Source organism: Salvelinus alpinus, chromosome 31 (genome assembly GCF_045679555.1).
Source record: "Salvelinus alpinus chromosome 31, SLU_Salpinus.1, whole genome shotgun sequence".
In the NCBI taxonomy this organism is placed as follows: Eukaryota; Metazoa; Chordata; class Actinopteri; order Salmoniformes; family Salmonidae; genus Salvelinus; species Salvelinus alpinus.
The window spans coordinates 22,421,878-22,438,740 of record NC_092116.1 but is presented as its reverse complement, the minus strand read 5'-3'; the positions used below and the strand labels follow the sequence as shown (position 1 = coordinate 22,438,740).

General features: G+C 43.2%; 1 protein-coding gene across 3 annotated transcripts in view; it reads right to left on the bottom strand.

Moving 5' to 3' along the window:
• LOC139561818 (sterile alpha motif domain-containing protein 9-like) overlaps nt 1-16,863 on the bottom strand; it is a 120,064-nt gene that overhangs the window by 13,057 nt on the left and 90,144 nt on the right. The window contains exon 1 of one of the 3 annotated variants that reach the window (XM_071379115.1): nt 1,967-2,020. The exons of the other annotated variants lie outside the window; for them this stretch is intronic. The gene's annotated coding sequence lies outside the window, so the exon portion shown is untranslated. Of the gene's footprint in view, nt 1-1,966; nt 2,021-16,863 lie in introns of those variants that run through there. 3 annotated transcript variants of the gene reach the window in all.

Below are 16,863 nucleotides of genomic sequence, written 5' to 3'. Positions count from 1 at the left end.
CTAAACTCCCCAAATACAGGTGTGCCAAGCTTGTAGCATCATACCCAAGAAGACTCAAGGCTGTAATCACTGCCAAAGGTGCTTCAACAAAGTACTGAGTAAAGAGTCTGAATACTGATGTAAATGGGATATTTCATTTATTTAGTTATTTATACATCTGCAACAATTTCTGAAAACCTGTTTTTGCTTTGTTATTATGGGGTATTGTGTGTAGATTGATGAGGGGAAAAAACTATTGAATCTATTTTAGAGTAAGGCTGTAACGTTACAAAATGTGGAAAAAGTCAAGGGGTCTGAATACTTTCCAAATGCACTGTATATATGGAAGTAGTTTAGTGCCAAAAAATGGGTGACATATGGGTCACAAAATGTTTTATATAATTTCCTGATCTTTCTTATATCACTCAGACACTTCAAAACAAATTTCCTGTTTGTTTTTTGACTATCTGGTCACGCCTCCAATGGACGGGCCTCTGCACACACGCCTACAGTCATTCAGGCCAGCGCCATAGACAAAGAATACAGGGAAGAAACCACAATTTCGGCTACCTACCAATAGGCTGCTATAGCCCACATAAATATTACGTTTGTCATTCTATCGTTTTCATGGAATTTTAGTGGTAATTAGGCCTAAATACACTGAACAGAAATATAAGTATTTGTCCCATGTTTCATGAGATGAAATAAAAAATCCCAGAAAATGTTCCATACGCAGAAGTGTATCGCTCTCAAATTTTGTGAACAAATTTGTTTACATCCTTGTTAGTGAGCATTTCTCCTTTGCCAAGATAATCCATCCACCTGACAGGTGTGGCATATCAAGAAGCTGATTAAACAGCATGATCATTACACAGGTGCACCTTGTGCTTGGGACACTAAAATACCACTCTAAATGTGCAGTTTTTTCATACAACACAATGCCACAGATGTCTGAAATTTTGCGGGAGCGTGTAATTGGCATGCTGACTGCAGGAATTTCCACCAGAGCTGTTGCCAGAGAATACATTTTTATTTATCTAACATAGACTGCCTCCAACAAAATGTTTGAGAAATTGGCAGTACGTCCAACCGGCATTGTAACCAAGCCAGCCCAGGACCTCCACATCCGGCTTCTTCACCTGCAGGACCGTCTGAGACCAGCCACCCTGACAGTATTTCTGTCTGTAATAAACCCCCTTTGTGGGGAAAAACTCATTCTGAATGTCTGGGCCTGGCTCCCCAGTGGTTGGGCCTTGCTCCCAAGTGGTTAGGCCTATGCCCTCCCAGGCCCACCCATGGCTGCGCCCCTGCCCAGTCATGTGAAATACATAGATTAGGGCCTAATGAATTCATTTCAATTGACTGATTTCGTTATACGAACTGTAACTCAGTAAAATCGTTGAAATGGTTGCATATTGTGTTTATATTTTTGTTTAGTATAGTTTGCCATGTATGAACATGTTATTCAATGCGTTTCTATGGACTAAGGCCAAATTCAATGTTTAATCAAATAATTGTTTTATAAAAATCACAATTTTTCTTCCCTACAGGGGTCCTAAAAATCCAAATCAAATAGCAAAATGATCCATGGTATGACCATCTTAAAATAATTCCATATGTTAGCTTAGCAGAACTCCCATTAGACTTGTAGGGGTTAGTTGATACATAAATACATTGATTCTGTTAGAAGTTTGGCCCTGTCCATATATGCCAATTCCCTCGAGTGTCAAGTTAATCAATCATCTTATAATTCTGCATGTTGTCGACTAATGGCTCAATTCAATCCGTAATGCTGAAGCTCTGCGTTACAGCATCATTTAAATTTAAGGCAATGTTCCCGTGTTCGTGGAGACTACATTCACGGTAAATGCTGCATGACTCGGCTCAACCACAAATTACCTTTACATTTCAAGTGCTCTATAGCACTGAAGTTCGGCAATACAAATGTATACCAATACATAATGGAAAATATAGGCATTGTCGTTACCTTTGTCTGTTTGAAGACGGTTCTACCTTTTTGTGGGAATCACAGCCGAATCTGCAAAGGAACGCATGATATCACAGTTACATTATCTGCAAAACTTCAGAGAATCAATTACTTTTAACTGAAATAAGGTTAATCTAAAGGTACAACCTTTGTATTGCATGCATTTTCTGGTTAATAATCGTAGGTTGCTATTTTATTACCTGTCTTGGTACGTGCAATGCAATGGCTGACCCTGGATGATGTGTCCTTTTATAGTCAAATTTGTGTTGAGCCACCCACATTCAAACCGGTTCAGGTTGATGTTTTTCCCCTATGTAGTTAGTCTCTATGCATCACTCTGTGCATCAGTCGGTTCCCAAGGTAAACTGGATGATCTGGACAGATTAGATGCCAGTGATGATTAACATGTCATTGTTAACTTAACCTACATTTCACTGTAAATGAAACCAAGTTGGATGGTTGTAAATGGTGCTTTGTTTCTTTTTCCTGTAAACTGTGCAGCAGTATCACAGTAAATGCATGAAGGTATACATGTATTTCTAACAAAAATATGAAAGTTCCTGACTGTATAGCTTACTGGACTCCTCCACAGCCATATCAAGGGTACAAAATATGGTTCCCTGATCAATTTGTTATAATACTGTATTTTCTATGCTTTTCATGGACTTGGAAGATTATCCCCCATTGTGACATATTCAAATAAACAAACAAATTATTCTGTTGGATAAAATACACATACAGATTTTAGACCTGAGGGGTTTACAACAAAGCAGGATCAGTGGGTTAGCCATCTACTATGACTAAATATGTTTTACATATTATTTTGTGGCAGATGTACATGTTCCAGGAAATGGTGTGACAGAAAGAACACTGCAGTACGTGCCAAGTTCACATTCCCAACCCACCTCTATTCATCTTCACATGACTTCTACATAAGTGGAAACTTATAAATCATAGTCATTATGATGTAATAGGAATGTTAAGAGCACATTTTAACATTATGGGCAAGAATTGTAGTACTCATCATTGTATTCTCTACCAAAAACCTCTCTCTCTCCCTCCCCCCTTCCCTCTCCCTCTCTCGCACCTGCTGTAGGAGCTGGTCACCGACCACCTGGTCTGTCAGATCAGCATCTGATTGGACCTTCATATTCACCACCGTTCTCTTTGACTTGGAGGCTGTAAATACCCCCCAAAATAAGAGAGAAAAGTGGGGGGGGGAGAGATAGAAGGGGGTGGGGTAGAGAGAGAGGGGGTGCGGTGTAAAAGAGAGTGAAAGGGGGTGGGAGAGAGAGAGGGGGGAGAGAGAGAGAGATAGAATGGGATGGGGGAGAGAGCAAAGGACGTGATTATTGTACAGAGAGAGATGGGGTGGGAGGACAGAGAAAGAGGTGGGGTGGGGGGACAGAGAGAGAGGTGGGGTGGGGGGACAGAGAGAGAGGGGTAGGGAGAGAAAGTGGGGGTGGGGAGTGGGACACAGAGAAGGGGAGTGGGGGGACAGAGAGAGAGAGAGGTGGGGTGGGGGGACAGAGAGAGAGGGGTAGGGAGAGAAAGTGGGGGTGGGGAGAGGGAGTGGGGGTGGGGGACACATAGAAGGGGAGTGGGGGGACAGAGAGAGAGGTGGGGTGGGGGGACAGAGAGAGAGGGGTAGGGAGAGAAAGTGGGGGTGGGGGACACAGAGAAGGGGAGTGGGGGGACAGAGAGAGAGAAGGGACTCAGGGGGAATGCTAATTTGGTATAGAGCAGACCTAACTCACTCCATTAAATTAATCAAAACAGGAACATTTTACATTTGGCTAGAAATTCAAAAGGAAATGATCTTAACAGAGAAAAATGTCCTCCTGTGTGCTACCTATATCCCCCCACTAGAATCGCCATACTTTAATGAAGACAGCTTCTCCATCCTGGAGGGGGAAATCAATCATTTCCAGGCCCAGGGACATGTATTAGTCTGTGGCGACCTAAATGCCAGAACTGGACAGGAACCTGACACCCTCAGCACACAGGGGGACAAACACCTACCTGGAGGTGACAGCATTCCCTCCCCCATATGCCCACCTAGGCACAACTATGACAACATAACCAACAAAAACGGGTCACAACTCCTGCAGCTCTGTCGCACGCTGGGTATGTACATAGTCAATGGTAGGCTTCGAGGGGACTCCTATGGTAGGTACACCTATAGCTCATCTCTTGGCAGTAGCACTGTAGACTACTTTATCACTGACCTCAACCCAGAGTCTCTCAGAGCGTTCACAGTCAGCCCACTGACACCCCTATCAGACCACAGCAAAATCACAGTCTACTTGAACAGAGCAATATTCAATCATGAGGCATCAAAGCCAAAGGAACTGAGTAACATTAAGAAATGCTATAGATGGAAGGAATGCAGTTTGGAAACCTACCAAAAAACAATTAGGCAACAGCAAATTCAATCCCTTTTAGACAACTTCCTGGGTAAAACGTTCCACTGCAATAGTGAAGGTGTAAACTTGGCAGTAGAAAATCTTAACAGTATATTTGACCTCTCAGCTTCCCTATCAAATCTAAAAATCTCAAATAGAAAACCGAAGAAAATGAACAACAATGACAAATGGTTTGATAAAGAATGCAAAAATCTAAGAAATAAATTGAGAAACCTGTCCAACCAAAAACATAGAGACCCGGAAAACCTGAGTCTACGCCTTCACTATGGTGAATCACTAAAACAATACAGAAATACACTACGGAAAAAGAAGGAACAGCACGTCAGAAATCAGCTCAATGTAATTGAAGAATCCATAGACTCTAACCAATTCTGGGAAAATTGGAAAACACTAAACAAACAACAACACGAAGAATTATCTATCCAAAATGGAGATGTATGGGTAAACCACTTCTCCAATCTTTTTGGCTCTATAACAAAGAATAAAGAGCAAAAACATATACATGATCAAATACAAATCCTAGAATCAACTATTAAAGACTACCAGAACCCACTGGATTCTCCAATTACCTTGAATGAGTTACAGGACAAAATAAAAACCCTCCAACCCAAAAAGGCCTGTGGTGTTGATGGTATCCTTAATGAAATGATCAAATATACAGACAACAAATTCCAATTGGCTATATTAAAACTCTTTAACATCGTCCTTAGCTCTGGCATCTTCCCCAATATTTGGAACCAAGGACTGATCACCCCAATCCACAAAAGTGGAGACAAATTTGACCCCAATAACTACCGTGGAATATGCGTCAACAGTAACCTTGGGAAAATACTCTGCATTATCATTAACAGCAGACTCGTACATTTCCTCAATGAAAACAATGTACTGAGCAAATGTCAAATTGGCTTTTTACCAAATTACCGTACAACAGACCATGTATTCACCCTACACACCCTAATTGACAACCAAACAAACCAAAACAAAGGCAAAGTCTTCTCATGCTTTGTTGATTTCAAAAAAGCCTTCGACTCAATTTGGCATGAGGGTCAGCTATACAAATTGATGGAAAGTGGTGTTGGGGGAAAAACATACGACATCATAAAATCCATGTACACAAACAACAAGTGTGCGGTTAAAATTGGCAAAAAACACACACATTTCTTCACACAGGGTCGTGGGGTGAGACAGGGATGCAGCTTAAGCCCCACCCTCTTCAACATATATATCAACGAATTGGCGCGGGCAATAGAACAGTCTGCAGCACCCGGTCTCACCCTACTAGAATCCGAAGTCAAATGTCTACTGTTTGCTGATGATCTGGTGCTTCTGTCACCAACCAAGGAGGGCCTACAGCAGCACCTAGATCTTCTGCACAGATTCTGTCAGACCTGGGCCCTGACAGTAAATCTCAGTAAGACCAAAATAATGGTGTTCCAAAAAAGGTCCAGTCGCCAGGACCACAAATTCCATCTAGACACCGTTGCCCTAGAGCACACAAAAAACTATACATACCTCGGCCTAAACATCAGCACCACAGGTAGCTTCCACAGAGCTGTGAACGATCTGAGAGACAAGGCAAGAAGGGCATTCTATGCCATCAAAAGGAACATAAATTTCAACATACCAATTAGGATCTGGCTAAAAATACTTGAATCAGTCATAGAGCCCATTGCCCTTTATGGTTGTGAGGTCTGGGGTCCGCTCACCAACCAAGATTTCACAAAATGGGACAAACACCAAATTGAGACTCTGCATGCAGAATTCTGCAAAAATATCCTCCGTGTACAACGTAGAACACCAAATAATGCATGCAGAGCAGAATTAGGCCGATACCCACTAATTATCAAAATCCAGAAAAGAGCCGTTAAATTCTACAACCACCTAAAAGGAAGCGATTCCCAAACCTTCCATAACAAAGCCATCACCTACAGAGAGATGAACCTGGAGAAGAGTCCCCTAAGCAAGCTGGTCCTAGGGCTCTGTTCACAAACACAAACACACCCCACAGAGCCCCAGGACAACAGCACAATTAGACCCAACCAAATCATGAGAAAACAAAAAGATAATTACTTGACACATTGGAAAGAATTAACAAAAAAACAGAGCAAACTAGAATGCTATTTGGCCCTAAACAGAGAGTACACAGTGGCAGAATACCTGACCACTGTGACTGACCCAAACTTAAGGAAAGCTTTGACTATGTACAGACTCAGTGAGCATAGCCTTGCTATTGAGAAAGGCCGCCGTAGGCAGACATGGCTCTCAAGAGAAGACAGGCTATGTGCTCACTGCCCACAAAATGAGGTGGAAACTGAGCTGCACTTCCTAACCTCCTGCCCAATGTATGACCATATTAGAGAGACATATTTCCCTCAGATTACACAGATCCACAAAGAATTCGAAAACAAATCCAATTTTGATAAACTCCCATATCTACTGGGTGAAATTCCACAGTGTGCCATCACAGCAGCAAGATTTGTGACCTGTTGCCACAAGAAAAGGGCAACCAGTGAAGAACAAACACCATTGTAAATACAACCCATATTTATGTTTATTTATTTTAACTTGTGTGCTTTAACCATTTGTACATTGTTACAACACTGTATATATATAATATGACATTTGTAATGTCTTTATTGTTTTGAAACTTCTGTATGTGTAATGTTTACTGTTAATTTTTATTGTTTATTTCACTTTTGTATACTATCTACCTCACTTGCTTTGGCAATGTTAACACATGTTTCCCATGCCAATAAAGCCCCTTGAATTGAATTGAATTGAATTGAGAGGTGGGGTGGGGGGACAGAGAGAGAGGGGTAGGGAGAGAAAGTGGGGGTGGGGAGAGGGAGTGGGGGACACAGAGAAGGGGAGTGGGGGGACAGAGAGAGAGGTGGGGTGGGGGGACAGAGAGAGAGAAGGGTAGGGAGAGAAAGTGGGGGTGGGGAGAGGGGGTGGGGGACACAGAGAAGGGGAGTTGGGGGACAGAGAGAAGGGTGTGAGAGAGATATCATTGTAAATGCAACTCATATTTATGTTTACATATCTTCCCTTTTTTACTTTAACTATTTGTACGTCGTTACAACACTGTGTAAAGACATAATATGACATTTTAAATGTCTTTATTCTTTTCGATCTTTTGTGAGTGTAATGTTTTCTGTTCATTTTTTTTTGTCTTTCACTTGTCTTTATTATCTATTTCACTTGTCTTTATTATCTATTTCACTTGTCTTTATTATCTATTTCACTTGCTTGTTGTTCTCCAGTGAGTTACCGATGTGGATCTCAGTACCATAAGGACAGCATTGTCTTCTGTTGATGATGGTGACAGCTGTCACTCTGTACACATCCAGCAGGTCCACTCTCCACCAGGGGTTGGTGTTAAATGCAGTGCTGCAATGCAGCGGTTTCCATGATGACTTTGCTTGGACTACACCATAAATCCCAAAGGAAAGATTGAGCGGCCACTCCTCTCAACACAAAGTTGTCTGTTTGAGTGACAGAGACAGATTTAATAGACAGGTGTATTCATTAGTGCACACTGTAGTAATGTGTTTTGCAACTGAAACCGTTTGGCAGATTAGTTTAGGTTAGTCACTCCCCATTTCGGACATTTTGTTCCTTTTGATTTCTTAGTGAATACACCTCAGGTATACACATCCCCATCAAAGTTCCATCTAAACTGCGAGCGTACCCTTCACTCAACTTTCTAGAGCAGCGGTCACCTACCGGACGATCGCGACCGACTAGTCGATCTCCAAGGCATTACTAGTCAATCACTAAACATTTATGTAAAAACCCAACGATAAAGCCTTGTGCTCCTATTTTGATTTATTCGTAATAGGCTGTTGGCGGCAGGTGCACCCGATTCAGCTGCCTTACTCACCGGGTAGACTAACTGTTGCTATTTTCAACCATTGCATGTGCCTGAAGGTACTAACTCTGCTTTCCAGGCGGGCCCAGAGAGCAAATCAAGTGCACTCTAAGGTCAACCGCTGGCCAATCCGATGGCTCAGATGACCTTGTCTGCAGTCACATAGGAGGCATAAAATAAATCTGCAGCAAAGTTGATACTGTGAGATTTCAAAACGTTGAAAACCACAACTAGAGAGAAACTGTCAATGAATACAGCAAAGAGATGCTGTGTTTGACTGAGTTCATATTTAAGTTCTTACTCAGCACTGTCAACACTTTGTATTTAACACTTTTATAAGACATAAAATGCGTGTTCTTCCTATTTCCACTCAGCGCTACAACAAGCACAGCAGCAGTAATGAATGAGTAGGAAAGTGTATCTATAGGCTTGAGTTGTTATTATTAGTGGCTTGGGTCTTTTTTAATATCGAGGAATATTTCACTTTCTCTGTTCATAGGAGTAACAACATGAATTTGTGCATGAGGCAGAAATAACACAGCACGACTCGAGTTTCGCCATCAGCTGCAAGACGGTGTCCCTTTTTAGTCAGTGTCAGCGGAGGAAAGGGAGATGGGTCTTCACCATCCATCACAGCCATGGGTCTTCACCATCCATCATAGTCATGGGTCTTCACCATGCATCACAGCCATGTGTCTTCACCATGCATCGCAGCCATGGGTTTTCACCATCCATCGCAGGCATGGGTCTTCACCATCCATCACAGGCATGGGTCTTCACCATCCATCACAGCCATGGGTCTTCACCATCCATCACAGCCATGGGTCTTCACCATGCATCACAGCCATGGGTCTTCACCATCCATCACAGCCATGGGTCTTCACCATCCATCACAGCCATGGGTCTTCACCATGCATCACAGCCATGGGTCTTCACCATGCATCACAGCCATGGGTCTTCACCATCCATCACAGCCATGGGTCTTCACCATCCATCACAGCCATGGGTCTTCACCATCCATCACAGTCATGGGGTCTTCACCATCCATCACAGCTATGGGTCTTCACCATCCATCACAGCCATGGGTCTTCACCATCCATCACAGCCATGGGTCTTCACCATGCATCACAGCCATGGGTCTTCACCATCCATCACAGCCATGGGTCTTCACCATCCATCACAGCCATGGGTCTTCACCATCCATCACAGCCATGGGTCTTCACCATCCATCACAGCCATGGGTCTTCACCATCCATCACAGTCATGGGGTCTTCACCATCCATCACAGTCATGGGGTCTTCACCATCCATCACAGCCATGGGTCTTCACCATCCATCATAGTCATGGGTCTTCACCATCCATCACAGCCATGGGTCTTCACCATGCATCACAGCCATGGGTCTTCACCATCCATCACAGCCATAGGTGTTCACCATGCATCACAGCCATGGGTCTTCACCATGCATCACAGCCATGGGTATGTGTTTTGGCAATCTTCACCGTTGAATCAGCTTTGCAATTGCTTTGGCTGTGATACAGTGATGACGTCACATGTTTAAAGTCCCACTCATCAGAACATTTTTGAAAGTCCATTCTGGAGAAGGTGGGGCCACTATCAGAAGCAACAGTGTGGGCAACGCCATGTCTGCTGAACTGCTTTTTGCAGCATTCAATGATGTGGTGTCAGTCAGCTCGTCGAGCTCTCAGTAGTCCGAGTAATAATCAAGTAATAATTGACTCCATTGTCTTAGGTGAGATGTTGACATCACTGGTGTGATCCACCTGTTCCAAGTCAGTTGTGGCTAGACCGGTAGAGTAGACCGTGGCTGGTGTTTGCATTTGTCTGTGCTCTGTGGTTGATTGAGCTGTTCTGGACAGGAAGTCAGCTACATGTAGTTATTTGCATTGTTTGTATTGCACGCAGAGTTGGTATCTTTGTAGGCTTAGCAACATTCTCTGCAGTCACTTGGGTGCTGTGAGTAGGGATTTCTTGAAGATTGTCTCAAGCGGTTTGTTTTCGCTGTGTATTGTGAAGAGCTCTCTGACAGATACTGGTCAAACTTGTCACATGCAAAAACAATGGAGAGACATTCTTTCTCAATCTGTACATATCCTTGTTCTGTCTGAGTCAATGTTTTGGAGGCAAATGCAACAGGTTGTCCTTTCTGTAGAAGGGCTGTGCCCAAACCTGTTATCTTCGCTGGTTCAGGACGAAGGCCCTTTGTGGTGAGAATATGACCCATGTATGTCACACTAGGTAGCTTTAACCAGTTTATTTTTGTTCAGCTTCAGGTTGACATCTCTTGCTCTCTGCAAGAGAGCTGTAAGGTATCTGTCATGATCTGCCATTGCCTCTTTGTGTGTGTCACCACATCCATAAAGTAGAATGTCATCTGCGATCACACACACTCCTTTTTGTCCCTGTAGGGCTTGTCTGACCTGGTATTCTGCAGCTGCTGGCTTGATTCCAAATGGCACTCAGCCATCTACAGTTGAAGTCGGAAGTTTACATACACTTAGGTTGGAGTCATTAAAACTTGTTTTTCAAACACTCCACACATTTCTTGTTAACAAACTATAGTTTTGGAAAGTCGGTTAGGACTTCTACTTTGTGCATGACACAAGTAATTTTTTCAACAATTGTTTACAGACAGATTATTTCACTTATAATTCACTGTATCACAATTCCAGTGGGTCAGAAGTTTACATACACTAAGTTGACTGTGCCTTTAAACAGTTTGGAAAATTCCAGAAAATTGTCATGGCTTTAGAAGCTTCTTATAGGCTAATTGTCATAATTTGAGTCAATTGGAGGTGTACCTGTGGATGTAGGCCTACCTTCAAACTCAGTGTCTCTTTGCTTGACATCATGGGAAAATCAAAATAAATCAGCCAAGACCTAAGAAAATAAATTGTAGACCTCCAATTTCCAAACGCCTGAAGGTACCTCGTTCACCTGTACAAACAATAGTATGCAAGTGGAAACACCATGGGACCACGCAGCCGTCATACCGTACCAGAAGGAGACGCGTTCTGTCTCCTACAGATGAACGTACTTTGATGCGGAAAGTGCAAATCAATCCCAGAACAACAGCAAAGGACCTTGTGAAGATGCTGGAGGAAACGGACACAAAAGTATCTATGTCCACAGTAAAACGAGTCCTATATCGACATAACCTGAAAGGCCACTCAGCAAGGAAGAAGCCACTGCTCAAAACTGCCATAAAAAACCCAGACTACAATTTGCAACTGGACATGGGGACAAAGATCGTACTTTTTGGAGAAATGTCCTCTGGTCTGATGAAACAAAAATAGAACTGTTTGGCCATAATGACCATCGTTATGTTTGGAAGAAAAAGGGGGAGGTTTGCAAGCCAAAAACCACCATCCCAATCGTGAAGCACGGGGGTGGCAGCATCATGTTGTGGGGGTGCTTTGCTGCAGGAGGGACTGGTGCACTACACAAAATAGATGGCATTATGTGGATATATTGAAGCAACATCTCAAGACATCAGTCAGGAAGTTAAAGCTTGGTCGTAAATGGGTCTTCCATATGGACAATGACCCCAAGCATACTTCCAAAGTTATGGCAAAATGGTTTAAGGACAACAAAGTCAAGGTATTGGAGAGGCCATCACAAAGCCTCCAGCTCTGTCAGGAGGAATGAGCCAAAATTCACCCAACTTATTTTGGGAAGCTTGTGGAAGGCTACCCGAAACGTTTGACCTAAGTTAAGCAATTTAAAGGCAATGCTACCAAATACTAATTGAGTGTATGTAAACTTCTGACCCACTGGGAATGTGATGAAAGAAATGAAACCTGAAATAAATAATTCTCTCTACTATTATTCTGACATTTCACATTCTTAAAATAAAGTGGTGATCCTAACTGACCTAAGACAGGGAATTTTTACAAGGAATAAATTTCAGGAAGTGTGAAAAACTTAGTTGAAATCTATTTGGCTAAGGTGTATGTAAACTTCCGACTTCAACTGTATACCTACCTACAGCTGTCTAGAAAGTTGTTAGATAGCTGCTCACTTCATCAGCTTTGACTTGCCAATATCCATCTTTGCCAATGAGTACTGAGAATACCTTTGCATTGGATATCTCTGGTAGAATCTCTTCTATTGTGGGCATCTGGAAGTGAGATCTCAGTAAGGCTTCGTTGAGTGCACTGGGGTCCATGCATGACAACCACGTTGCTAATCCACGGTGTTGGCCCCTTTGACTTTCGTGATGATGTCTGCATTGTCCACTGAATGTATGGCCTTTGTGATCCTTTCCTTCAGTGGAATAGGTATCCGTCTTGGTAGCTGCTACACAGGCCGGGCTGCATTGTCTACTTCCAGCTGTAGCTCTCCAGGAAGGCAGCCAAGCCCATCCAATATGTCCTTGTACTTAGAGATGATCTCCTCAGTTGTCATGATGACCACAGTGGATGTGGTGCTTGGGGTGTTGACGTGATGTAACACGTGGCTGTGGTTCACATGTATTAGGCTGAGTCTTTCACACTTGTCAGCAGAGGAAGCTGGGATGTCTCCATGACCTGTTGGCTTTATCAGTGTGCCGTCATTTAGCTTGAGTGTAGCTTTGCTTGGTAGGAGAACTGGATAGCTGTCTTCCATGACTCGCTGTGTGTAGCTAGCTTATGACATTCACTGTTGATCCTGTCTTTAGTTGACATTTAATTGTATGGCTGGGGTCATATGTCTATAGCTCATCACTGAGTGGAGCTAGCTTAAGGTTATTGAAATAATGTTTTGCCTTGTCTTCCACAGAATTAACCTGTGAGATGTAACACATTGCATCTGTTGTTCAGTCATCTGGCTCATTATCTTCCTCTAATAGATTGAGTTTAGGTTTGTGTTGTGCTTGTTTACAAACTCAGGCAATGTGTTTGCCACATGCTTTACAGGTGACACTGTATGCTGGGCATTTGGCTTTGTCATGTATTGAACCAAAGTAATGACAGGGTAAGTCGTTTGGCATTCTACGTTTGTTATTATCCCCTGTAAACTCTGTTTACGAGCATACGTTTGGCGTTTTGATTCTGAACGTCGCTCACAAGAGGACCGAGCACGCCCCCATTCTCATCGACGAGACTGCAGTGGAGCAGTTTGAGAGCTTCAAGTTCCTTGGTGTCCACATCAACAACGAACTAGAATGGTCCAAACACACCAAGACAGTTGTGAAGAGGGCACGACAAAGCCTAGCCCTCAGGAAACTAAAAAGATTTGGCATGGGTCCTGAGATCCTCAAAAGGTTCTACAGCTGCAACATCGAGAGCATCCTGACTGGTTGCATCACTGCCTGGTACGGCAATTGCTCGGCCTCCGACCGCAAGGCACTCCAGATGGTAATGCATATGGCCCAGTACATCACTGGGGCTAAGCTGCCTGCCATCCAGGACCTCAACACCAGGCGGTGTCAGAGGAAGGCCCTAAAAATTGGCAAAGACCCCAGCCACCCCAGTTATAGACTGTTCTCTCTGCTACCGTACGGCAAGCGATACCGGAGCGCCAAGTCTAGGTCCAAGAGGCTTCTAAACAGCATTTACCCCCAAGCCATAAGACTCCTGAACATCTAGTCAATTGGCTATCCAGACTATTTGCATTGCCCCCCCCCACCCCTTCTCCCCCTCTTTACACCACTGCTACTCTCTGTTGTCATCTATGCATAGTCACTTTAATAACTTTACCTACATGTACATTCTACCTCAACTAACCACTGCCCCCGCACATTGACTCTGTATCGGTACCCCCCTGTATATAGTCTCACTATTGTTATTTTACTGCTGCTCTTCAATTACTTGTTACTTTTATCTCTTATTCTTATCCATATTTTTTTTGAAACTGCATTGTTGGTTAGGGGCTCGTAAGTAAGCTTTTCACTGTAAGATCTACAGCTGTTGTATTTGGCGCATGTGACTAATAACATTTAGATTTATGGCGGAATACAGCTCTTTCAATGCTGTCTTAGTGCCAGCCTCTGACTGTGGTGGTATGTAAAACAGCTACAAAAAATACAGATAAACTCTCTAGGTAGATAGTGTGGTCTACAGCTTATCATATGATACTCCACCTCAGGTGAGCAATAGCTCGAGACGTCCTTAGATATCGTGCACCAGCTGTTATTTACAAAAATACATAGTCCGCCGCCCCTTGTCTTACCAGACGCCACTGTTCTATCCTGCCGGTGCAGCGTATAACCAGCCAGCTGTATGCTGATAGTGTCGTCATTCAGCCACGACTCTGTGAAGCAGAAGATATTACAGTTTTGAATGTCCTGTTGGTAGTTTAATCTTCCACGTCAGTCATCATTTTATTGTCCATAGATTGCATGTTTGCTAGGAAACTGGACAGGATTCTTCCAGTCTGTGGTGAGTAATCGCAGTCCTGATGTCCAGAAGATATTTTCGGTCATAAAAGATGGTAGCGGCAACATTATGTACAAAATAAGTAAAAAAATTACTTATGCAAAAACAACGCAAATAAACAAATAAATTACTATTCCTTTTACATATGACTTGTATGACCTTAAACACACATTGAAATTATATTTGAGGACATGTACTGTATACAAATCACTGGATAATATTATTCTAACCTTTCCATATTGTATGGGCCCGTGTGATTTACCCCTTTCAGTTTAGGGATTAGTTCATTCCTGAAGTAAAAATCTGCATCTTCTATAAACACTTTAAATACATTTGGTAGATTGACATATCTCAGGACTATTTCCTGTTGAGACAACAGATTTAACAGAGAGACAGAGAGAAGGAGAGAAAGAAAGAGAGAGAATGAGAAAGAGAGACTATAAAACTATAGCTGAAGACTGAAATGGAGCCTACAGTTTCTTCTGACACAAGGTTATTTACATTTCTGATAATTCTTAGTTTATTCTGGATACATTGCTATCTTGTTTTGGATTTCATACATTTTCGATAGGACTTCTGACCGTACGGAAGGGTCTTCAGAATGGTCACCATCAGAAGGACAGGATGTCCTGTGTATTATAATGTACACTGTATACTTTCAATTCCGTTTTATTCTTAATATTGTTTTATGTGTCTCTGATCGGATTTGTTTTAAAATTTTCTGTGCTGCAGAGAGAGGATAATCCTGGTTGAATAAATACTTGAAATAGAAGCAACCATGGCTTCCGAGTGGCGCTGTAACATCTGCTTCCAACTCACACTCTCAAATACATAGATCCCCTGAACGCAGCTCACTCTCCAGATCCCAATCACCTGAATTCTGATCACCAATTCACACACCTGTATGTCATTATCACACACTATTTAGTTCAGTTCTTTGCACCCCATCTTTGTGAGGTATTGTTTGTTTTGTGATACACTTCTATTCGAAGCGCTGGATTTCCTATACTTTTCTCTTCCTGTGTATGATCGTTTTAGCCTGCCTCACTAATGACCCCTTTTGCATATTCCCTGCCTGTACCTTATTCTATCGGATTTCCTGTTATCAACCTATTGCCTGATCTCCCGGACAAAGTTACTAGCCTTTTCCCTGCCTGTACTGTTGCCTTTTTCGACCCCCTGTGCATGACCTTCTGCTGGACCCGGTTACCTGCCTCCTCCTGTGATCCTTTACACTAAACACCTGCTGCACCCTGCGCTTGAACCCAGCTCTCTGTCCCATTTCGTGCTCATTACAGGTGCAGCGGTCTAAGGCACTGCAAGTCAGTGCTAGAGGCCCAGCATCGTCCGGATTTGGCCGGTGTAGGTCGTCATTGTAAATAAGAATTTGTTCTTAACTGACATGCTTAGTTAAATGAAGGTTAAAGAAACTCCGAGGAGGGTCTGAGGAGTGGCCAGTCCTCTTCTGGCTGTGTCGGGTGGAGATTATAACAGTACATGGCTAAGATGTTAAAATGTTCATTGATGACCAGCAGTGTCAAATAATAATAATAATCACAGTGGTTGTAGAGGGTAAAAATGTTAGTTGGCATTTCATAGCCGAGCATTCAGAGTTAGAGACAGCAGGTGCGGTAGAGAGAGAGAGTTGAAAACAGCCTGTCCGGAACAAGGTTGCACGTCCGGTGAACAGGTCAGGGTTCCATAGCCGCAGGCAGAAGAGTTGAAACTGGAGCAGCAGCACGACTAGGTGGACTGGGGACAGCAAGTAGTCATCAGGCCAGGTAGTCCTGAGGCAAGGTCCCAGGTCTCAGGTCCTCCAGGAGGGGAGAGAGAGAGAATTAGAGGGAGCATACTTAAATTCACATAGGATACCGGATAAGACAGCAGAAATACTCCAGACATAACAGACTGACCCTAGCCCCCCGACACAAACTATTGCATCATAAATACTAAAGGCTGAGACAGGAGGGGTCAGGAGACACTGTGACCTTGTCCGACAATAGCCCTGGACAGGGCCAACCAGGCAGGATATAACACCACCCACTTTGCCAAAGCACAGCCCCCACACCAATAGAGGGATATCTTCAAACCACCAACTTACTACCCTGAGACAATGCTGAGTATAGCCCACAAAGATCTCCCCCACGAAGATCTCCCCCACGGCACGAACCCAAGGGAGGCGCCAAACCCAGACAGGAAGATCTCGTCAGTGACTCAACCCA